At 42.2% G+C, this 23,520-nt stretch overlaps 1 protein-coding gene across 5 annotated transcripts in view; it reads left to right on the top strand.

Moving 5' to 3' along the window:
• Positions 1-6,995: 6,995 nt before the first annotated feature.
• FOXN3 (forkhead box N3) overlaps positions 6,996-23,520 on the top strand; it is a 364,903-nt gene continuing 348,378 nt past the window's right edge. For 2 of the 5 annotated variants that reach the window (XM_031679324.2, XM_031679322.2), the window contains exon 1: positions 6,997-7,162. The gene's annotated coding sequence lies outside the window, so the exon portion shown is untranslated. Of the gene's footprint in view, positions 7,163-23,520 lie in introns of all 5 variants that reach the window. The other 3 variants (XM_072963566.1, XM_031679325.2, XM_072963564.1) reach the window with 2 other exon arrangements.

Below are 23,520 nucleotides of genomic sequence, written 5' to 3'. Positions count from 1 at the left end.
GAGCTGAGGCAAATGGGTCTGAGGACGCAGATCGCAGCCAGTCCTGTAACTGGCCCTACAGGGAAGGGGATGCCACTGGCTTCCCCTATTGCCCACACAGGACCATCTGCAAGCGAGTGGACTTGGTCCATGAAGGAGTCAATGTGTTAAACACCAAAGGTATGAATGAAGTACAGTGAAGTGTGTTCCTTCCTTTCGACAAGCATGGGTTCATAGTAGTGATTTAGTGCTGTCACCTGTGGGAGGCATTAAATCCCTTAGAAAGTGGTGGGTAAAAATAATAAAGTCTGAGTCACATGCCAGTTCACCGTCTCTTAAGAGTGTGTTCCTACGAGGGCGAGGTCATTGGTTTCGCAGGCAATGTGAAGGCTTGTGACCTCATAGGGTAAAGGTGAGTGGCATTTATCACAATCAAAAGCGTCTGAAAAAGCAAGTGGAAAAATCTTTCTTTCAACCTCACTTGGTACCACCTGTATCTAGAAAGTTCAAATTATGATGTGATTTCCAACTGAGTGAGGACTTCTGCACATCTCTGTGTGTATCTAAATGGTGGCTGTATGTACAGCCTATTCTAAACTGTTTATGATGATGGAAGGGGAAATGTTTTGTTTGGGTAATCCAAAGTGTATATTACTCTTCAGTAATTTTTGGTGTCTTACTTGGGCTAATAGCTGGGTTGCTACCCTATCTCTTGAGCCCACAGACTAAGGTTATGACTGCTGGCAGCACCCTATAGCTTGGCAACCAGAGGAGGAGCCCACTTCCTGTGACTTTATTTAGAGAATTCCAGAAGACTCCAGTCAGCCTGGCATGGGGTCAAGGGCCCAGCCCAGGGCCGATCCTCTGGTCAGAGAGGGAGAGTCACACTATAAGATGCCTGCTCTGATTCCACGCCAGGACCATCAGATGAAATGGAAAATCCCCCAATGGAAAGCCAAGTCACCACTCCCATTCGTGCCTGCTCCAGCTGAGCTGTTCATTGGCCAGAAGACGCTGTGGTCCTCAGCCAGCAGCAAGGGGACTTCTCAATAGCCGGTAGCCATCATAGTCTTCTAGTTTGTTCTTTTCTGGATGGTGTCGTGATCCTTCCTGACTGATCCTTCCTGGAGTTGAGTCTGTGCAATACCTTCGGCATATGTAACATCACGCGGCATCCATGGGTCACAGAAGGGTCATCTGAAGCTTCCAACAATGGCTTCCTTCAGGTCTGCATCCATTCTTGTCTGAATAGGTATAACAATAACCTCCTCATTAGTCTCCCTGCCTTTGTCTTGCTCCCTTCTAAATCATTCTCCATACAAGCTTTAGGATTTGTAAAATATGGAGCCCCTTTCAATAGTGTGAGGATGAATTTTATGTATCAACTTGACTGGACCATGGGGTGCCTAGGTATTTGGTCAGACATCTAGTTATATCCGTGGTGGTGTTTTGGGTGAAACTGATATTTGAATCAGCAGACTGAATAAAGCAGATTACCCTCTCTGATGTGGGTGGGCCTTGTATAATCAGTTGAAGGCCTGAATATGAAAAAAGTTGAGTGAGGAGGAACACCCCTTGCCTGATTGCCTTGAACTGGGACGTCAGTTCTTTCCTGCCTTCAGACTCCTGCTGAAACATCTGCACTTCCTGGGTCTTGAGCCTGCCGTTGTTCAGGCTGAAACCTCATCATCGGTGCTCCTGGGCCCCCAGCTTGCCGACTGCAGATCTTGGGACTTAGCCTCTATACTCATATGAGCCAATTCCTTATAATAAATTGCTTTCTATATATTTCTATATCCTATTGGTTCTGTTTCTTTGGGGTATCCTTGCTAATACAAATACCTTCTTATTTACTAACTTTACTTATTCATTCATTTTAAAAAATTACTGAGCACTTACTATGGGCCAGACACTATTTCATGTTCTTGGGAATTATCACTGAACAAAACAGATGCCTTGCCCTATTGAACTTTATTTGTGTGGAAACTGGTGGTGGAGGGAGACCGACAATGAATAGTAAGTAAACTAGTAAGGGCTAAGTACGGGGGGAAAAGGAAAAAAGTGGAGCAGGATGGGAAGGCTCGAGAGATGTTGAGAAGGGGACATCTGAGCAAAGGCTGAAGGGAGATAAAGGGGTTGGCCATGTGGATGTCAAGATAAAGTGTAAAGTTGGGTGGACACTGGCCTCTGCTTGCATCTCCAGAGGGGCCTACAGGGACTTCCTTGTTTGAAAATTTGTTTGAGCCTCACTGCTGCTCTCCATGCAGCCCTCTGACCTGCCTCACCGTCTCATCCTTCCATGCCTTTGCCCACACCTAGGATGTCCCCCTGGTGAAGTCCTTCTTCTCCGGACTCTTACTTACATCTTAATCTCTACTTGTCCTTGAAGACTCAATGTCCTGGCTTCTCCCAAGGCTGCCTAGCCTGGTGACTTGTTGGCCCTCTTTGTTGTCCCACAGACTTGTCTTTGAGCTATAGTTCTGCCCCTAAATATCTGTGCAGTTTGGGGCAAGTGTGTTCATCTGTAAAATGGGAATAAAGATAGAACCTTGCTTAGAAGGGTCTAGAAATGAGAAAACGCAAGTAAAATGACTCAGGGACTTCTCGTTGCTATTATCATTGTTCTTCCCTTTTCCCTCATGCCCCTCCTCCCCTCTTCCTCTTCTCTTTGGGCTCCGGGAGCCTGGGGCCAGCCCCGCCCCCACCCCCATAGTCTTTCAAGCAGCCTCCCTCCTCAGCCATTGCCCTGGACCCTGGCCCCACACCCCAGCTGGTGGGCTGGGTTTCCTTACCCACAGCCACCTCCAGCCTCTCATGATTCTTATCCAGAACACATTCTGGCTTCAGATTTAAGTTTTTTCCTGGCTCCCCAGAGAAGCTTGATCCCCTGCTGGGCTGTTTCTTGATGTCTTGACCATTAAACCCCCTGCTCCAGTTCCTTCTAAAAAAAAAAAAACCCAGACCCACTAGATTGGGTCTAGCCCCTGCTTAGGAGGGGAGGTAGTGGGGTTTCCATAGCAGGGAAACAAAACCAGTTCAAATGTTTACCACGGAAGGATTTTTTAAAAATGTATACTTTATTTTTTTTTATAACAGTTTTCTATTTACAGAAAAATTGAGATGATAGTACAGATAGTTCCCACCTACCTCATACCCACTTTCCTCATTACTAACTTTTTACATGTTAATGTATGGTACATTTATTATAATTAATTAACCAATATTGATACACTATTACCAGCTAAAATCCATACTTTATCTAAATTTTCTTAGTTTTTACTTGATGTCCTTTTTCTGTCCCACTGTCCCATCCAGCATATTATTAATATGTTTAAGTGTCATGTCTCCTTAAAGCTCGTCTTTGCTGTAACAGTTTCTCAGCATTTTCTGGTTTTTGATACTTCTGAGGAGTACTGCTCAGGTGTCTTGTGAGTTGCCCTTCCATTGGGATTTGCTGATGTGCACAGAAGGAATTGAATGCAGGGGATTGCTCCATAGGTGAGGGAGAATCTGAGATGCAAACAGGAAGATAAATTTACCCATCAGCTAATTTTAGCAGAAAGCCATTAACATCCCAAAGCTGGAGAGTTAACAGGAAATAACAATGTTACCTGAACCACGGGCTGGGGTCACCTGGCAGCCTGATGCTGGAGATGATTATCAGAGGCAAGAGGGAAGCGAAGAAATTCTCTGGCCTCTCCTTTTCTTTCACCCTCCACTGTCCCTCCAATGCCTCTCATGGGCCATATCCAGCCATTAGCCAACTGTTCCAGGATTCTGTAAAGCTTGGCCCGTGAGAGTCAGCTCCTAGCAACACTGAGTGAGGGCAAGGCTGAGAATGGCTCTGAAGACAAACTGGCCTGGACCCTTGACGTTTGGACACACAGTGCCTGTGACACAGTTTTACTGCATCACTTACATCACTGCTCTGCAACTGTTTGCCGGTTTAAGGGCTCCACTGCATTATTTATTTTTTATACCCAGAGCCTAGAATAGTACCTTGCTTACATTAAATTTTCAATGCTTGAGGTATACAGAATGAATGAATGAGTGATGGTTTCTTTTGACCAGTCTCTCTCGGGTGCACTCTAGCTTTGGGGAATTGCTCACCACCAGCTTTTCTTTTCAGTTTCTCATCACCTCCTTTTGGTACTAGGATTACTTTCAGCCTAGCATTTGCAACATTTGAAGGCCACGTGGATAGTGTGACTATAATTAGACCTGTTTTCAACAAAGGAGTCAAATGAATTCACCAAGTAAGTTTAGCATTAATGCTTCCAAGTGGTTCCTCAGGAAGGCTGTCCACGTCTTCTGAGGATGCCACCATGCCTAGCCACTTCCTTAGTTGCTGCACAAGAAAGGGAATGAATCATTTTTAAGAATAAAATATTTGTCTTTTCAGTTATATGTCACCCAGCCCTCACCTGGCTGGTATTTAGGTGGTTTGGGACACATCATCAGAGAAGTCACATTTCCTTTTAGCAGAGGGGAGGAGGAAGTGGAATGCCACAAACGGAACTGACTGGTGACTTTCCCATGGGTGCAGGAGTGCTGAGAACTAACACCCCGGTTGTCACAAGGTCTGGGCAGGGACACCCTGGATCTCATGAATAGGCTGCCTGGTATCTGAAATGTCTGAGTTTCCAGGGTTCTCAAGGACTTTCAGTGCTGGGACAACACATAGAAAACCAAGTTCCACTTGATAAAACCTCACTCCTCTATGTGTCTGGTGGGGTCAGTACATAATCTCTGACAGAGAACAAAAAAATGTATAGGTGACAGGGGCATTGCTCAGCCCCAGAGTTTCAAGTTTTCTGTCTGCCAGGGTGCCCTGGACAGCCATGGGACAGAAATCTGACCAGTCAGCTTTTTCATTTAGCAGAGACTGAAACACTTGCAACCAGCCTCTTACTTCCATTCTGGTAAATTGCTGCTCCAAAACAGGTAAGAAATTGTTACCAATACAAGTTTGTGTGCTTGCAGGACCATGAAGCCAAACAAACTGAAACATCAGAGTTTGGGGGAGAAAAAGGTTTATTGCAGGGCTAACCAAGGAGGATGGGGTGACTTATGCCCAAGAAAACCTCAAACTACTTGAAGGGTTTCAGCAAAGCATATTTAAAGGCCAGATAAGGGCAGGGGTTGCAGGGTACGTGATTAGCTCATGCACAATTCTCTGGCTGACGTTGAGGTAACAGGGCGGTCAACACTACTGACCCCCAGGCTCCAGAAGGTCTGGAGGCCACCTGCCCTCGATTATCAAGTAGTTCATTTCTTCCCTTTGGTGGTGGTTTTAAGCATCTGAAAAACTCAGGAAATGTACATGAGATACTATTATCTGGGGACTTCAAAGAGGAGCTACAGGAGAAGATATGGGGGAGGGGTCTGACCCTGAAAGTCCCCGCAGGGTGCTGCTTGGTTACAAAATGATGACTACAGAAACATACCTGCGTTTTTGTTTTGGATACCTCATTTTCCACAATATTCCACAAGTAGTTGGGAGGCCAAGTGGTGCACTTGAAAAAGCAGAAGTCTGTTGGAAATGTCAGAGACTGAGGCTGGGATCCCAGCTCCTCTGAGGACCAGCTGTTGTGATTTTGGACAAGTCACCCATACCCTTCGGGGCCTCCACTTCCTCATTTGAGAATCGGGGATTATAGTGTCTATTTTGTCACAGGAGTATGGTAAAGATCACAGGAGATGTCTGTATGAGGACTTTGAAGATTGACAAGTGTAACATATTACAACTCGTTCTATGCGTGGACATAAGACAGCAGAAAAGGTACCTTTGATGTTTAATTAATACTAAAAATCTTCCATTACATTTATTTAGCTATAATTGGGAAGGAGGAGGGCATGAGTAATTTTCAAAGGGACTTTTTTGAGCTCCAAAAATAGAGCTCAGAAAACACATATTTGATTTTCCTTTTGGTGTCAAACCACAGTGCCATTGTTATTAGCAGTTTTACAGAATTGTGACCTTCAAACTTGGCGATATCAAAGACTGAAAGAAAGCTCTCAGTCTTGAAGCCTTTCAAATAAGCTTTTTAAACTAAAGCACTTTTATTTTGTATTAAAGGCTAATAGAATTGTCCTCTTAAATGAGCACTTGCAAGTTTAAAAGTTGCCATCCAGGTGGGCTATGGTAAATGAATGTGCTGAGAGGGCGCTGAAAGCCCTTTTGGGGGCAAATGAGGGGACTCGGTCATGGGGTTCCTGTAACACACTTTCTGCAGTTAGAAGAGAAATCTAGAACTTAAATTTTCCCTAACTGTACACAAGCTGCTTTGTGTACACATCTAGGATCATAATTTACTTTCACTTTACTGAATTTGTGAATTTTTGCATTTGTTTTAATTTGTAATTAAGTTTCCTCCATGAAGCACACCATATGCCACCATTAATTCTTTCTCGTTGATTTCTTGGGAGATACATGAGTGCATATTCTGATGCAATTTTTGAGGTCTTTTGAAAATCAAATGACTACGTGTTTAGCCATATGGGCCATTGTTATTTAAAATAGCGTATGATAAAGTAAGAGAAAGCAAAATGCAAAAGGACGTGTTGGGGGAAAAAATCATTGGAAAACTCTTTAAAACATTTTTTAAACACACAATTTTCAACTTTTTTTTTTTTTTGGCGTTACATTTTTGAAACCTCTCTTTACAGACCCCGCACTCTCTCTTCCCCTCTGTGAACGTACAGTATCACAAGTGCTCCAGGCGAACCTACGGAAATCAGTTACTGCCCCACGTTGTACACTGGGGCTGCAGATATTAGTTGTCGCCAGTGTTTCTCTTTTAACATCTGAGGCCGGGATTTGACTTTAAGCTCCAGCTCATTCGCAAGTACGGTGTCTGGTTTTGAAAGGGGCCGACGGGTTTTTCGGTTTTCCCGGGGACGCACGGTGCTCCCGAGCCGCCTGCCGTACGTGCGGGCTGCAGACTGAGCCGCCGGCGGGCGCGCGGCGCGCACTAGGACCCAGCAGGGCTCCGGGCCCGGGTGGGAGCCACGCCGCCGACCCCGGGCGGGCGCCGGGGCTGGAGCCGGGGTTCCGGCCGCGATCGGCTGCAGCTCGGCCGGGAGACGGCGCGACCCGGCGGCGGGGCCACCCGCGAGTCCAGCGCCGCCCGCAGCCCCCCAATGCGGCCGCGAGAAGCAGCGGGGGGGCAGGCGATCGAAGGTAACGAAAATGGGGCTCATTTCCTGCCTCCTGCCTGATCTTCTGCTCTGGTTCAGCATTGTCACGAGAAGCCCTCACTGTTCAGGCTGCTGCATTTTGGGGCACCTTTTGGTTTTTTAAGGTGTCTGCCCCCGTATTTCCACCTGGTTTCAGATTGATTTATAGCATGCAGTCCAAATGGGGAAGATCCAGGCATGGCAAGTTGCATATTTTCATTAGTTTTGTCTCGAAAGTAAGTTCATTTTTAAAAAAAGTTTCTCAGGAATTTGTGGATAGTCGTTAAAATTTTTTTTCATTTTTAAATAGCAGACAAATGGATAATTTTTAAAAAGTCCAATAATTGATGTAATTGTGTTAATTACTTCCTAGGTCTTTACTTCTGTGGGCTTCTCAGGCATTACTTTTATTTTCAAGGAACTAACGTGTTAAATGTGGAGTTTGGCTCGGGCAGAGTTTACAGCATTGCTGTCGCAACTGTTTTGCTATCAGTTATAAACAGAGTGTCAAATCTGTGGGCAGTTTAAACCTCTCTTCAAATACTGTATCTGGTTATCCTGATATGACATATGCTGATGAGAGTTTCGTTTGAGAGCAGGAAGAATTTTTCTCTTTTTGGAGAAACATTGTTTTGAGGAGAAAACCATGATTACTGGCTGGGGAGGCTGAAGAGACTATTTTTCATGCTTTGTACTCCTGGGTTGACATTTGGGGAAGGGACATGCAGTCTTTCTGGGCAGCTTTTAATTGTGGGATTATTAATTTCTTTCATTTATTAGTTTCAATTGGTAGGGCTCGGGGAGCCCTCTGTCACAGGATGTGCTTAAGGTGACACATTTGCCAGCAGTTGGGACACATGATTGCAAATGTAAAATGTGCTTCAGCCGAAGGGGCTGGTCTGCTGGGAGCTCCCGTGTGGAGCTGTCGTAGGCAGGGTGCGACCGGCTCATTGAGGAAAAAAAAGGGAAGCATTTTCCTTAGCTAAGGAAGACGTCCTGTTATATTCCTTTTGTTCCCTGTTTTTCATTGATCGCCAGCTCTGCCTCGGAGAAGGGAGAGCAGCTCGGAGAGCGCAGAGCTCGGAAGACTGCACAAATGACTACAGCCCGCTCTCCTCTCACGCTGATTGGTCAGTGCGATGGAGACTTAGGAAAACATTCACCCCAAACCTTCGTTTAAAAGCACGCTGTAATCCCAGCGTAGCCTTCTCGTGCACAATTCCTGCTAGCCTGACTTTTAATTCGGGTGCAGTTTGCTTGAGATACCTTTGTGTTTAATTTTTTTGTTGTTGCTTCTATCCAGATAAAGTAGGCCATTTTGGTGACAAATTTCTTTGCGGACGTCAGCTACTAGATTACATTTATAGACGTATCACTTTACAATATATTCTCGATGATTTCTCCTCAGGAGTTGTAGAATGCGAAGTTGTTCAACTTAGAATTTTTTTTGTAACTTTTTTTTTTTCTTTTTGATCATAGCACCATCAGTAGATGAATGCTTGGCGATTATCTTTGATAATTTAAGTGTCTGGTGCATTATTAGCGTGTATCACGCATTAAATTTAAGTCTGTAATGGGGAAAGAAAAAGGCAATGAAGAGCAAACAATCAAAAAAGTATGAATTAGTGGATACAGTGAAATATTCTCTCCATAAGATGAAAAATATAAGGCCGGTGGCCACTTCCATTTGAGCCTTAAAACACCCTAATTAAAGAATCACGGTCCCAGAAGTTGTTAAATTTATAAACACTTTTCTGATTGGCTGAAAAATTTAGACACAGGAAGTGGATGGTGTCTTATAACCCGTGAGTAGAGACATGGTTGTCACGGAAACTGAGAAGAGTAACCCCCTACCCCCACCCCAACACACATACACTACCATAACCACCACTTAAAAAAAAAAGAAAAAAGAAAAAAAACCCCTGCATGTCATCACAGATGCCTGGAGAACATGTTGGCTTCTGTAAGCTTTCCCACAGCATCTGTTGAAACCTGAACTGGTGCCTGTCAAATCAAGGTCATTTTACAACAACAACCAAAAATGCAGTCTCCTGGATTTCATAACTGTATTTTGATTGAGACTATGTGAGGAAAAGGGCTTCAAGCAAGGATGAGCACACATGCTTGCTTAGCATTTTGCTACCTCTGAGTTGCACCAGGAAAGGCTAAGAAGAATGTATCTGATCACCTAATTGTGGAAGCAAACTGATTCCTGCGTCTGCTGTTAGGACCAAACTCTTTGTGGGGCTGTAAAGACGAGACAGTCACCTGTGGATGAAGTTGTCTGGGGATGGTGTAATGAAGAGTTTCTGTTTGCAAGAGGTGTCCAACTTGAACTGTAGCAATTGAATTTCAAGAGCTGTGGCATTTTGGATTTTGCTCTAAGGCTGCAAGTGCATGGATAAATGAAAACTCTGCCTGGTGCTTTGGGAAGGAAGGGTGTTCTCAGTAGCTCAGCAGGGAAAGGACAGTCCTAAACAGAAATAAGAGCTGTTTCAAAACTACAGTTACTACTACTCGGTTCACTGAGAAAAGTTTCCTCTTCTTCTGTGGATGGAGAAGTGTGCTATCCTAGTTTTTAGGAGAATTGAGAGGTTCCCCAAATCAAGACTGAATATTTTCAATGTCTTGTAGTGCTTTATTGAGAGTAAAGAAAGGAGGAAAGTTTGGAGATCTCCCCCTTTCACTTTGCTAAGTGAAAAATAACCAAGGGGGCTTAATGTTGACTTTGGGGATCAACACTGAAGCTTGTAAATATAAAGCCATTGCATTTCTTATATTTTTCTGATCTTGACAGTGGGAGTCATTAAATTTTAAGTGCTTGATATTCATTTAGAAATATCCTTCTTACAGTCATGATGATTTATAGCACTGTATTGCTTAATCATAATTGAAAATGGTCAATTTTAAATCTCATTTAACTAACACTTTGAGCTTTTGAAAAAGCAGAAAATTCCCCTTGTTTTCATCAACTAATTGCATGGGATGGGGGAGAGGAGGCGGAAAGAATCCTAACTATATTGTAATATTTATTTAATATCCTGCATCGATGTCATAGGAAATACAGACTTCAGAAGCAATATAGCATCACTGGGGGTGATTTAGTATATATTTCATGACCCCATGTTATCAGATATTTAACTGATTGAGATTTGGTAAAAAAAAAAGTTAAATTTAATAGCACAACTGTTCTCTTTTAGCAAAGGATTTCCTGTTGGGAACTTTCTTATCTTCAACTGTGTTCATTGGCAGGAAACATGTCAGTTGCTTGTTTTTACAAACTGAAGGAAATGAATGGGATTTGTTAGTTTCTAGAATCTGCCTTCATGCTCCATTGTCTGTCAAATAGTTTGCTCAGAACAGTTCATTTTTAAATGAACCTTTGAGGAGTCCAATTAAATGACTCCAAATGTTTGGCATTTCTGTTGATTTTTGACTTTGAGATTAGAAAAATTGATCATTATACTGCTATGTGCAACTTATTTTACCAATTTACGTTAACAAGATGTTCAATAAAATTCCAATTCACTTTCAGTTGTCAGATACATAGACATTCACTGAAGTTGGCATTTTTTGATGACTGTGCCAAATTTCTAATAATTAGCTCAGAATACCAACCACATGCCAGGAAAGGAAAATGAGTAGTACCTAAACCTCTATTTGAAGGGGACCGCCTGGGGAGCGGGGTAGGAGGGCCTGAGGGAGGCAATGGTTTTCACGCATTTTTGAAGACGTCCTTTTGGTTTTATATTTAGCACCAAATGGAATCTTATGCAAGACCCTAATGTATGAGTGGAATAAAAACAGAGCTGATTTGGTGGAACCAAGACCCAGGAAGCCCAGAATCTGCTCCGTTCTCCTGGGCCGTGCCTGTGGCGTACCCTAGAACTCCAGGGTTCCAGTACCTGTGAACTGTTTGAAAACCGCTGCTTTGAAAGTGTCCCAAATATTCTCTAAAGAAGGCCCAAGGGAATTACCTGTAGCGTCCTGGAACCTCTGAGCCAAAGAGGGGACTTTTGCCTTGACAGTTTAACAGGGCGCTTTGCTCAGAGTGGCAAGGAAGAATGGCAGACCATAGGCTCTAGTAAGCCATTCTGGACACAGCACAAGAGTGGATGGGCCATATGTATGGAAGAGCCCTGGGCCAGTCTGTCATGGGGGAAGGGGAAATAATGTTTTCAAAGGGCCCTTACATGTTATAGGAACGCCGCATGGAGGCGTTTGAAGTTAGTTGGTTATCATTGTTCTGGAATGCATGGATTTATTCTAGTCCCACCACAAGATCTGTTATATCACAGTTATTCTGTTTGTCAGTGAAAATTATTTCATATTAAGTGTCATTCATGAAATGAAAGTTTGCCAAGCTATATAATCTGCTTGGCAGACACAGTCGTGTTTTGAGTGTTGAGTAAAATGATAACACACAGATGATATTTGAATATCATCAAATATATTCACATTATCTCCTGTTATGAGACTTACTGAAATGGCAGTATTGAGATTGAGCTCAGTTCTCCTTTTGTACCTCCCAGAAGCCATAAATATTAAGATTTCTAGGGGTGGTGGACAAGAGGACCCCCTTCACTTCCACTCTTATTAACTTTCACAACCACTAGATTCACACATGCTGGGTAAGGAGTCATCAGCAGAGACTTCAGGCAAACTGTAGTTGCGTTGTGTTTCTCATGGCCACGGCCAACCTCCCTGCGTTCTTCCTTGGAGGCTGCCCAGTTGGGGAGCTCATGGAATTAGAAAGGACAGCCCCCTGTCTGCTTTCTCCTGTTACTTCCACTATGCTCATTAGCATGTTACTATTACCTACACAGTGTCTCAGATGGCGATGAAAATAGTCAATATTCTGGGAAGCCACAGATCTTCCAACAATTTGTGCTGGGACTTTTTTTAAGAAAATATTTCCTCTTCAAAGATGAAACTAGTATAAGCACAAAATAGTTGGCTGTGGTAGTGGATGAAAATGACTGTGGTTAACTTTTGTTTGTTGAATTGTGTTGAATAAAGCTTTTCATGTATAGGCTGTTTAAAGCTATCTTACTCCTCCTTGCACCTGCATGAGCGTACAGCCATAGGAAACTGTTGGAGCCTTATTCTTGGTAGTTGACCAGGGGTTCTCCCTGAGTGAGCACTTACCCTCCGATGTTCTCAGGGACTTTGTTTTGGAACTCAAGGATGCATTTCAGTTACCAGGAAATTGCTGACGTTGTTAATGGAGGACTCCAAATATTTATACAGAGTGTGTCCGCCACCTTTGCAGATAACACAGTTTCTGAAGATTCAGAAAGTAGCAAGTCCTACTTGAAGAGGTGACTTTAGTATGTTACACAAGTTCAGATTTTAGATAACTTCAAATATCTCTCTTCAAACTCAGCACTTTTGCAGCCTTTAAAATGAAAACTGTTACCGTTTAACAACTAGTTAATAATGTCTCTAAATTAAGGCAGTTGTATTGTTTCATGGGACTGGATTTAGCATTTTGTATGGTCTCTTGGAAAATAAGTAAGCTGCTTATGTTAAGTTTGGCAATACTGGGTAATACAGAAAAATCACATCAAACTGATAAGGGGTTTCCGCTGGCCAGGTGCTGTCTCTGTTGATTTTTATAATAATCTAGTATTAATGTGCTACTACTGTTGTAGGAAAACAGGGCACGAAAAAATGGCTGTGACCTAGGTCTCAGCCAAGTCCCTGTGACGTGCCCTGCCAAGTGAGGGTCTTTGGCTTCGAGTAGTAAAGAATTCAAGAACAAGCATAGTCAAGTGAAAGTAGATTTATTCTGGGAGATGCATACTCCATAGACAGTGCAGGGTCTCAGTAGGCAAGGGAGGCCCCAGGAGACGGGATCTTCTTGGGAAGTGCGAGCAGCCCTAGGAGATACTCATTCCATAGGCAGAATGTGTTAGTCTCAGAAAGGAGAGTGGCCCCAGGGCATGGGGGCAGATGCCCCAAGGTGTGGGGGTGTTTTGTTTTTGTGGGCTGGGTAATTTCATATGCTAACAAGTGGGAGGATTATTCCAACTATTTTGGAGAAGGGTCAGGAACTTCCAGGAATTGGGCCACCACCTATTTTTAGGCCTTTTATGGGCCAGCCTGGGAACTGTCATGGTGCCTGTGGGTGTGTCATTTAGCATGCTAATGTGTTACAATGAGTGTATAATGAGGCTCAATGTCTACTGGAAGTCCAGTCTTCCGCCGTCTTTGGCCTAGATGGTTCTAACCAGTTTATGTCCTATCCTCAGGTGCTGTGTCATTCTTTTAATGGTTGTGCCCTGCCCCCTTCCCTCCTGTTTCACTAGTACTAGTAATAAATAGTAATAATACGCATGAATGCCCCATTTTACAGATTAAGAAACTGAGGTAGTTATGTTTTCAGGGCCACACACTCTTTAATAGCCAACTTGTTCTCACCCTGAGGCCCCCTGACTCCACATTCTAGGCATTTTCCACCCCACTGGCTACCTCACAGCTGCTCCTCTGTTTCTGTTCCAGGGTTAATGACTCCCCCTTCCATGCCTGAAATGGAGTCTCCTCCTGGGAAAAACTGCAGGGTGTGGTGGGGAATATTTGTTGTGATTTTGACAAGAAGCAGGGTTTTGCTTCTTGATGTTCTTTGTTCCCATGTCTGACCACTAGTGATGGGAGGAACTTCTGAGTTCCCTTGTCAGAGATTATCTTCTGTAATTCATCTTCACCTTTTGAATTTCCCTTCATGCATCCCTGAGCACATTCACCCAGTTGGTAAACAAGAGGCTTCTACCACAGGGATATGATTTTCTTGAATTACCCAAATATTACACTTAGAATTTCTGTTGGTGGCATCCACAAAAACAGATTTCCTAGACAACTTTGTCTTTTATAATTCATGTGAACTGCTCAAAAACTCAGAGATGCAGATACAATGATGCCACCTTTCTTCCTTTTTTTTCCCAATAAAAAAACAACTGGCTTAAGTGGTCAGATTAGCAGGATGTCAGTGTCCCTTTCTTGGGACTCCTGCTACCCGTAAATCAGACAAACTCCACATGGGTTTACATAGACCAAGAGGAGCTAGGTTAGTCTGACTTCATCTAAGGAAGGAGCTCTGCTCTCATGCTAGCCAAGGGGGAAAGGACAGGTTAAATCTTCACCTGGGCATCCCACGATGCCTGGTATGCGTGTGACTAGTTGGAACCAGTGGTGAAACTAATGTGGACGTTTTCAGGGAAGCAGGTGCCTGGTAATTTCTAATTCTCTTGAACTTCAGGTGAATGCTCAGAACTTGAATGGAGCTAATTCATATTTCACATGTGTCCTTTCACGGATTTCACAAGTGAAATCATTTTAAAGAATTGATCTAGGGAAGTGCTAAAGACATATAGACACCAATTTGGGGAAACAAACCATGCGTCCATGCATTCAATGAACAGTTATTGAGTACCTACTGCATACCAGGAACTGTGCCCTGTGATAGGGATGTAGGAGAGCCAACCATCTACTCCATAACTCTGATCGGCTCCTTAAACTGGAGGTATCCTCAAACGTGGCCCCTTTGAAGTTCATGTTCTAAGCTGATGTCAACAGATCGAAGTGATACCCTCCCTGAATTCCTTCTTCCAGGTATTACGCCTTTTGCTTTACTTTAGAAGCTGGCCCTGCAAGGAGGACGCGAGGGTGGGTAGTTTACAGATGAGGTTTTCAGGGGAGGGACTTGATGCCCTTGGTCCAGGTGAAGGTTGGGCTGCATGCACTGAGTAGTCAGGCCTGAAGGCGGCATGGCCGGGGCATCTGCAGCCTCAGTGACCCTCCTGGCTTCTCACTGCCTTCCAGTCTTGGAACTGTGGGTGATTTAGAAGAGTTATTTCTCATGACCCTCCGAACTTCAAAACTGGATTCAATCCCCGGTACCTCCATTAAAAAAAAAAAAAAGCCAGCCACAAAACAAAAACAAAAACAAAAGCAAAAACCCTAAAGTGAATGAAGATCCTGAGAGAGTGGTTTTTGGTATGAGAAGTGGGAACAAGAGAAGTGGCAAAGCTCAGACTCCAGGCATTCAGGCCGAGTTTTCATTAAGGGCACTTATTTTGTTGTGTGTGTTTTTGTTTTGTTTTTCTCTACTACTACCATAATCCTTGTTTCCCAGGCTGGGAAACTTGGACAGCCACTTGTTTTACATGCCATGTACCTAATTTATCTCCAAGGCTCTTGCTGATTTCTTGGAAATCCACCTTGTGATCACCTCCTCAGCTTGCGCTCTGGCTCCTCACTCCAGGAGTACCGTGGGGGACCTCCAAGGTGCTCTGTCCCTCCTGGCTCCTTCCCTTCCCCTGTCCTCCGGAAGGCTTCTGTCCCTAAACCACTCTAGAAATATGGCCTTTGAAGTTAGACTTCCTGCTTTCAAACCTACTTACAACTGTAAGACCTTAACCTAAGACTCAGGAATATGGAAATAAGACTCAGTAATGTGGTAACCCTGAAAGGATGATTGTGAAAGCTGATGATAAAGCCCGTGGCACAGAGCCTGACATATAGTTACAACTTAAATTATCATAGCTGTTTTTATTTTTATGTTGTTATTGTTGCGTCATGTCCCTCATCTACTAAGAACCTGTGGTGACTCCCTGTGGCTCTCCTTACCGAGTCTGTCCTCCCCTGCCTAACTTTCAAGACCTTCTATAATCTGACCCTACCCGTTAGTGCTCAGGAAATGCCCGCAGATCTGGTCAGAGTTTATGCATCTCCAATCTTACCTTACTCCTTCCAAGTCCCCTGCCTTTGTTCATATTGTCCCCTGCCCACAACCTTCTTCTTCCTCACTGTACACACGTTGTAGAGTCACCAGTTTCTCCCACTTTGCAACTCTGATATGCAGAGAAAGTGTAGTTTGTTCATATTGTCTGCAGCAAACCTTCCTCCCTAGCAAACACCCGTTCGTTGATTATCAGGAAAAAGAATAATAACATTTGATCTCATCCATTTGAAAACCTGCTGTGATCTGATAATCTAAATAGTCCCTTAAGATAAGCCTCAGTCTTCCTAGGAAAACAGTATCCATTCCTTCATGCTGCCCCCCGTCTTTGCCCGTGACGACAGAGCGTGCGGGAAAGGGTGTAATGTGCACTCTTCTCTTTTACTTCTTACGAAGGACGAGGGTGGCCTTGGCTCCCAGGGGCGATGTCTCTTGCCCGCAGGTGCTGCCTGTTCTATATTAGCTGTTGAAGTCTGTGGCTCTTATAACACATAGTCTAGTCCATTGGTTTTCAAGGACTCAGAGTAAAACAGAGATACCTTTGCATGAGATGGCAGTAAACACATACGGACAGATGACACAAAGGTTTTTACAAAATAATGTGTATAGCTGAAATAGAAGTTTTACAAGATATTTATAGTCTTGCTACCCTTGATGTACTCTGATCTCTTCCATTCTATTTTATTTAATGAAAAAAAACCACAGCTGGGACCCAATAAGTGACCTGCAGTTTGCAAAAAAAAGTTGATCTGGTCATCCTCTTGGCTTTATCAGAACTTGATGTGGCATTATTCCCTGCTGACTGGGTCCAACCTCAGGTTTGGTGGCAACAAACCCTGAGTGTTGGTGACATCATCCACCAAGCGCACTGGTCTGGTGTTCTTTACAAGGGCTCCTCTCCTCTGGCACAGCCCACCCGAGGCGCCCCACCTCACGGCTCCCCCTGCTTGACCAGGCTGCAGTGCCAGGCTGAGGAAGCTGTGTTCTAGGCTGGTGCAGGCCGTCTCTTGCTAGAGCTCCAAGTGATGAGGGGGATGGGCACAAGGACATGCCTCTGCGCCCAGAGTTACCTACTCCATCAGGAGGTGGAATCCCCCGGGAGAAGCCAGGACAAGCAGCGAACCACTCCACTGTCCTCTTCTCTTCCTTCCTTTCTCTTTCCCACTGTTAACTGGACCCAGGAGGGGTGGGTTTTTCTTTCACTTCCCCTCCACCATCTCCTTCTTCTACCATCCGGTCAGAAAGATCAGGGACTTCACTGTCCCTCGTGGGTGAAAGCTGCATCTTCCACTGCCTTCAGGTCAATTCTTTGAGCTGAGTCCTTCAGACTCCTGTTAAAAGGGGAAAATCCTGTCCCAGGAGAAAGACCCACATTCAAGGCTACGAGTCTACTGATTCCCACCTATGTCCGTTAACTGCTGCATTTCTAAGACTCCCTTGCAGCTAAGAATGGTCAAACTGGAACTTGGAAGTGAGTGAGTAGATGTGAAGTGTGTTGTTTCTAGTTTGTGTCCTTGTTTTTCTTTATAATTTTACCACATACTTTTTTTTTTTAAATCCTGAAACTATATGTAGTTTAGTTGTACATGCTTTCATATGAATGGAAACATTTTATATATATATATATATATATATATATATATATATATATATATATATACACACACCCCATTTGTAGTATATAGAGATATATAGTATAGATATATATATGTAAATATATAGTGTGTATATTTATGTCTACAGTTACATCTGTAGACAGATTTTTAAAGTGAACACACCCATGTAACCAGCACTTAGAACATTAGCTGCACCCAGGAGGTCCCCTTATGCCCCTAAGTTACTGTCTTTGCAAGGTGACCACTATCCTAACTTTATCTATTTTTTCACTGAGAGAAGTGTATTAAAATCTCTAAGATGATAGATTATCATTTCTCTTGATATATTTTGAAGTCATTCTATTCAGTATATACACATTTAGAAATCTTCTATCTTCTTGGAGAACTGAATCTTTTAAAGTCATTGTGAAGTAGTGCACTTTAACTCTTACAATGCTTTTTGTCTTATAGTGTATTTTTTTCTGGTGTCCATGCAACAACAGTAGACAACAGCAGGATATAATCAGCTTCTTTATTATTAGTTTTTGCTAATTCATTTTCCGTCCTTAAAAAAAACCCAATTCTTTGCATCCTAATATCGTAGATGTATCTTTTATATGTGACATAAAGCTGGGTATTGTTTTTATGTACTCTGTAAATATCTTTTAAATGAAATATGTAATTCACTTATGTTTATTGTAATTTCAGATTTATTTCATTTATTCCTTCACGTTATTGTATTCTTTCCACTTATTCTACCTCTCCATGTTTCTTTTCCTTTCATTTCTTGCCTTCTTTTGAATTGTTTGACTTTTTTCTTGATTTCATATATTATTCTATACTAATTGGGAAGTTTTACATTCTATTGCTATTCTTTTAGTAGTTCTCTAGAAATTTTAGCATGCATACTTAAAAGTATAAAGTGAATTAATATCTTTCCTCTCCTCCTAGACCATGCAAGAACCTTAGACCATTAAATTCCAGTCATTACCACTCCCCACACCTCCCGACTAGCTTAGGTCCCATTTTGCCCAGAGTTTTAGTTTTATCTTGTGTTTTTTTCAGCCTCATAGGTTAGACATTGTCATTTTAAAATAGGAATGTTTGTTTATCCACCTCCTTACTACTTTCTTTGCTTATAATTCCTTGCCCACCTTGTATCCTCCCCTCAAATCATGTTTCTTCATAGATTTCATTTAATGAGGATCAGTTGAGGGAGACCTATTTCAGTTACTGTTGGTTGGAAAAGTTTCACTCTTTCCCTTTATTTTCCTTAAAATATAGTTTTGCTAGGTATAAAATATTTTTGTGCTAGGTACAAAATTCTGGTTATTTTCTCTTGACACATTAAAGATGTTCCATTGTTTTCTGATTTCTGCTAATTAAGAAATCAATGCTAAATCTAGTTGCCAATTGCCACCAAAGGTATTCATTTTTAAAGAGTGACTTATGGCTGCTTTGAAGATATTCTTTTTATCTTTACAGTTGATCTATTCTGCAGTTTTATTACAAAGTGTCTATTGATGTGAATTTCTTTTTATGTATTTATTTTGTGTAAGATTTTTTGTTTTGCTCTGTGAACTTATGGGTTGATTTTTTTTTTTTTTCCATCAGTTTTGGAAGATTCTCCCTGCTCTGTGCTCTTTTTTTTCTTCTTCTGGATTTTCAATTAGGTATAGGTTAGACATTTGTTTTCTTCTATGTGTTTTAACTTTCTTTTCATATTGTCTGCTTCTCTCTCTGTAACGTCTTTATGTGCTATAGCATAGCTAATTTTTTCAGTCTTTTTTAGTTTCCTGTATCTAATCTGTTTAATCTTATGGTTTACATACTTGTTTCCTTCTGTTATTTATTTAAACATTTATTTTATATTGTGTGTCAGGTAATTCTTTAGACTTTAAAAAAAACTGAAATATAGTTGACATACAATATTATGTTAGTTGATAATTTAAAAATTGGAAGTCTATGGGTTTAGTTCTACTGCCTCGTTTTTCTGCTAGTTGATGTTCACGATGCTTTGTTTCCTTATGCATGTATGTGTTTATGGCTTTTAATTTACTTTGTTTAATTTTACTATGTCCTCTTCTATTTTTTTTTTCTTTTTGGAGACTGTATCAGTGGGAATGATTTGAGGTTTGAATTGAAGGTGAATTTCACTAGATTTTTTTGCCAAGTGCCAATCTGCAAAACAAGGACTTGAAAATTCTCCACTAGAGGTTTTGGGGACCAACCACATAATCAATTCATACTCAAAACCCATATGAGGATGGTCTTGTGGTTACAGATTTTCAGTAAAGACTCTCTCCCCTCTACTCGGCACTCATTTTTGAGATGGGCAGTGCCGATAGCACGTTGGAGTCCTATCTTTGCAGGGCATCTCCTATTATATTTTGTACCTTGGTGGGCCCTGTCTTTGTCAGTGCCAGCAAGTTTATCTGCTGTTCCCTAAGCCCTGCTAACTTGTAAAACCAGGAGATTGAGTTCTCCCAGTTTGTTAAATGCCTTTCCTATCAAAGCTGATAAAAAGTATTATGCTGCGCATGACTGGGGCATTGTGCTGTACACCAGAAATGGACTCATTGTAACTGACTGTACTTAAAAAAGTATTGTGCTTTGAGTGTTCCTCATATTTCTGTCAGCTTATAAACACATTTCAAACTATTTTTGAGGAAATATTTTGTCCACCATTTTTGGTTGTTTTCAGAGGATTTGAGAGGTATCTATTCTGCCAGACCAGCAGAAAAGGAACATCCATCCTTTCTCTTTGTATTCCTTATTTAACAGTCCTAATAGTCCCTAGTGTATGAATGTCTCTGGACAACTAGGGTGAAGATCATATGTGCAGAAAGCAATAGAGGGAAAACACAATCATTATTTTCAAACCGTTACTTCCTTCCGCACGTATTCAAAGGCAATTTAAGATCTAACTGATATTAGTTGAGGTAACACTAGTGGCTTCAGCCAGCCTAACATAGTGCAATGAACTGAAACAATAGATGTTTATTCCTTACATATCCAAGATGGGTGTCCTGACTAGGGGGTGGCTCCCATGCAGGTGGAGCTTTAGGGAACCAGCCCCTTTCTTCCTGTGTCTCCGCCAATTTCAAGCTATGGCTCCCAAGGTCATTGTGCTTTTTTGGATCACACTGGCTAAAAAAGGCAAAGCGGTGGAGATTCTTGAGTGGCAGGTTTTTACCAGTCAGTCCCAGATGTGGCACGTTCCACTTTCCTTTCTATCAGCTAATTCTGGGTAAGACTGCCACATCTGACTGCAGAGACAGGTTGCTGGGAAAGGTAGTCTGGATGTGTGTATAGGACGGAGAAGAAACAGGTTTAATAAATAGCTAGTCTGTTTCTGCCATGTATTTCCTCTCTGACACTTCAGCCCAACCTGCTTTCTCACTTCTCTGAGCTCCTATTTCACTTATCATCAGTGCCACTCGAGTTTAGGGTTGAATAATCCTGAATCATTTCACGTTTGTACAGTTTAAATCCCCAGCTAAGTTCTTTGAAGGTGTGAATTTTGTGCTCGGCTCTTGAAAAATGTCCCCACCACTCAGTTTTGAACATGCCATATGGTCTAAAAAAAAAAAGTAAACCTCTGAATGAAAGGAGAATGTTCTTGTTCGAACATATTTAAGGATGCAGCATTGTGGTCTGCCGCTTCTTCATGATGTTAGTCCCTCAACTTGTCTTCTTAGATTTGAAATTTGTCAAAATAAAAATATGGAGAAAAACCTAACCCCCTGGAGTCTGGACGGGGCACTACAAACAATAGTGGCATTTCCGTGGGGGGTCAGTTTAATGTGTCTCAATTGTTTCTTCTGTAATGTTGAAATCAGCCCCTTCAGCTCCTTCTGGGTTGTTAGGAGAATTCATTCAGTCATTCTGGAAATGTCTGTTGAGGTATATGGAGCTCTACATATTGCTGAGAAACAGAGTACTGGGAGATGAGCAATACAGGTCAGACTCTTCCCTAGAGGTGGTTAGATGAGGGGTGTAGACAAACTGCTCTGAGTGGAGAAAGACCTTTATAGTCGGCTTTGTGATTGATACAGTGATGGTGAGGTTCTAGTTATTTGTATGATGTGGGGAAAAAAAAGGCTTGGTGCTGTCTCAGGTCCTTAAGTAGAGACCTTGCCCTGCTTTTTCCTTTGGTTTTCCGTCTTGCTTAGGGAGGCCGACCTTTGTCCAAGCCAGTATTTAGCGACAAGTATAGGAATTTAGCTCTCAGATATTCTTCAGGGCCACAGATAATCTCAGCTGAACTGGACCCTGGGTTATTGGCCTCAGTGTCACTCTCTACTTGAGTTTAACCTGTTACTTTGTTGCTAGGTTCACTGTTTTCAGTGCTTTATTTTTATTTTCTGTTGCTATTGGTCTTAGTAAATGAGAATGGCATATGGACCTGGGCTAAATTGTTGGAATCATGTTGTTTTCTTTTCATTGAGTAGTCTTCTTTCTCTACTGCAGTGTGCTGTGGATGGGAAAATACACTGACATCTTAATAAGTCTAACTAATCTATTATCCACCTGCTCAGAGGCGAACACAATGCATGTGGCAAATTACTTTATATGCTGATAAAGCCTGTGTTTTGGAAAAAGGTTGGGCTGTGTATATACAAAACATTGTTTCGAATCAAGCCATCTAAAATATGCAGATGAAGAAGAGGAAGTGTATTCTGAATAGCATCGTCAAAATTCCAGGAAGGGTCAGGCTGCAAAATACAAGATGTGGTGAGTCTGTACTTAGGTATTGACCATGTTTTATTCGATCGAATCGCTTCTTGGGCTTAGCTCTGGCACTGGTCAGAGAATAACTCTTCAACCCAGAGGAGTTCACTTTAGAAGATGACCCAGGTGGATAATCCTCAAAAGCCAAGACAGAGCTGTCCTTTCACTTACTATGATGCTTCCTTCATGGAACAGGTCATAGAATTTCTGGTAGATGAGAGCAGAGTACAGAATTTCTAATAAAAGAGATCAGGAGGGGGTGGTGCACAGTGTTCTTTTTGGAAATTATTTCTCAGAAAAATTTCTCTCTTGCTTGGAAAAGTTTGAAAACTACTCTTTTGGAGGTACCAGATGTCAGTCAAGGACACTAATGAGATATAGAGCCCATGAGCTAGTATTCTGGGTGGAACAGTAAATTCTGTCTACAGGTACAATGGGCTCCTGAATAGTGTCTTCCCACATTGAGCAAGGGCTCATTTGTATCCTTAATACCAAATATTCAGTCACTACAAAGGAAAGGAACAAGACCTCCATATCCTTGATATGGCCAATGTGAATTTTAGATTAATTTACATTTTTTAAGCAAAGTACTCCATGCATTATTACTGGGGTGGCCATATATCCTGATTTCTTTGTGATAGTTTGGGTGCATGTCTATTGCCCCAGTGTAATCACTAATACTGCTTCCTTTCATTTTCAAAAGCATTCTGATTTGTATGATAAATCATGGTCACCTTACTTACAATGGTAATCAGTATGTTAAGCAATCAATAGTAGATCAAGTTTGTTCAGACCAACTCTTCTGCTGAGAAAGCTGCTTAAAATTAAAAAGAAAAAAAGAGTCAACCTGGAGGCATTGGAGAGCCATCAAGATAATGAAGAATTGCAGAGCTAAAATCTGGGGTAAGGAGAGCCCCTTCACCTGAGAAGTGAGTCCAGCTTTCGGATCTTCCTTTTGAGACAATTATCGGTTCCAAAAGTAGTGGCTAAGAGACTAAGAAAACTAGCAGAGCTTTCAACAGACTCGTGAGATTAGGGGCATGGTAGCTGTAGTTAGGTCCTGCCAAGGAGCAGAAACCCTAGTAAACAACCTCAGCTTTCACTTGGAACCCTGAGTCAAGATGAACTAGAAATAGAAAAAACTCTCACAGGGAATGAAGCCAAAAATAAAATATTTTCAGATTAGTGTCACTGGCTTAGATGCCTGCCAGAAGCAAAAGCAAGAATCCTCTCTGGAGGAAGATACATCTTCCAGAACCTCATGTTCACTAGAGTTTTTCATGAACTATATCT

This window comes from Vicugna pacos, chromosome 6, assembly GCF_048564905.1.
Source record: "Vicugna pacos chromosome 6, VicPac4, whole genome shotgun sequence".
Taxonomy (NCBI): Eukaryota; Metazoa; Chordata; class Mammalia; order Artiodactyla; family Camelidae; genus Vicugna; species Vicugna pacos.
Note: the sequence above shows the minus strand (reverse complement) of the source record. Positions and strands in the feature narration are given on the sequence as shown.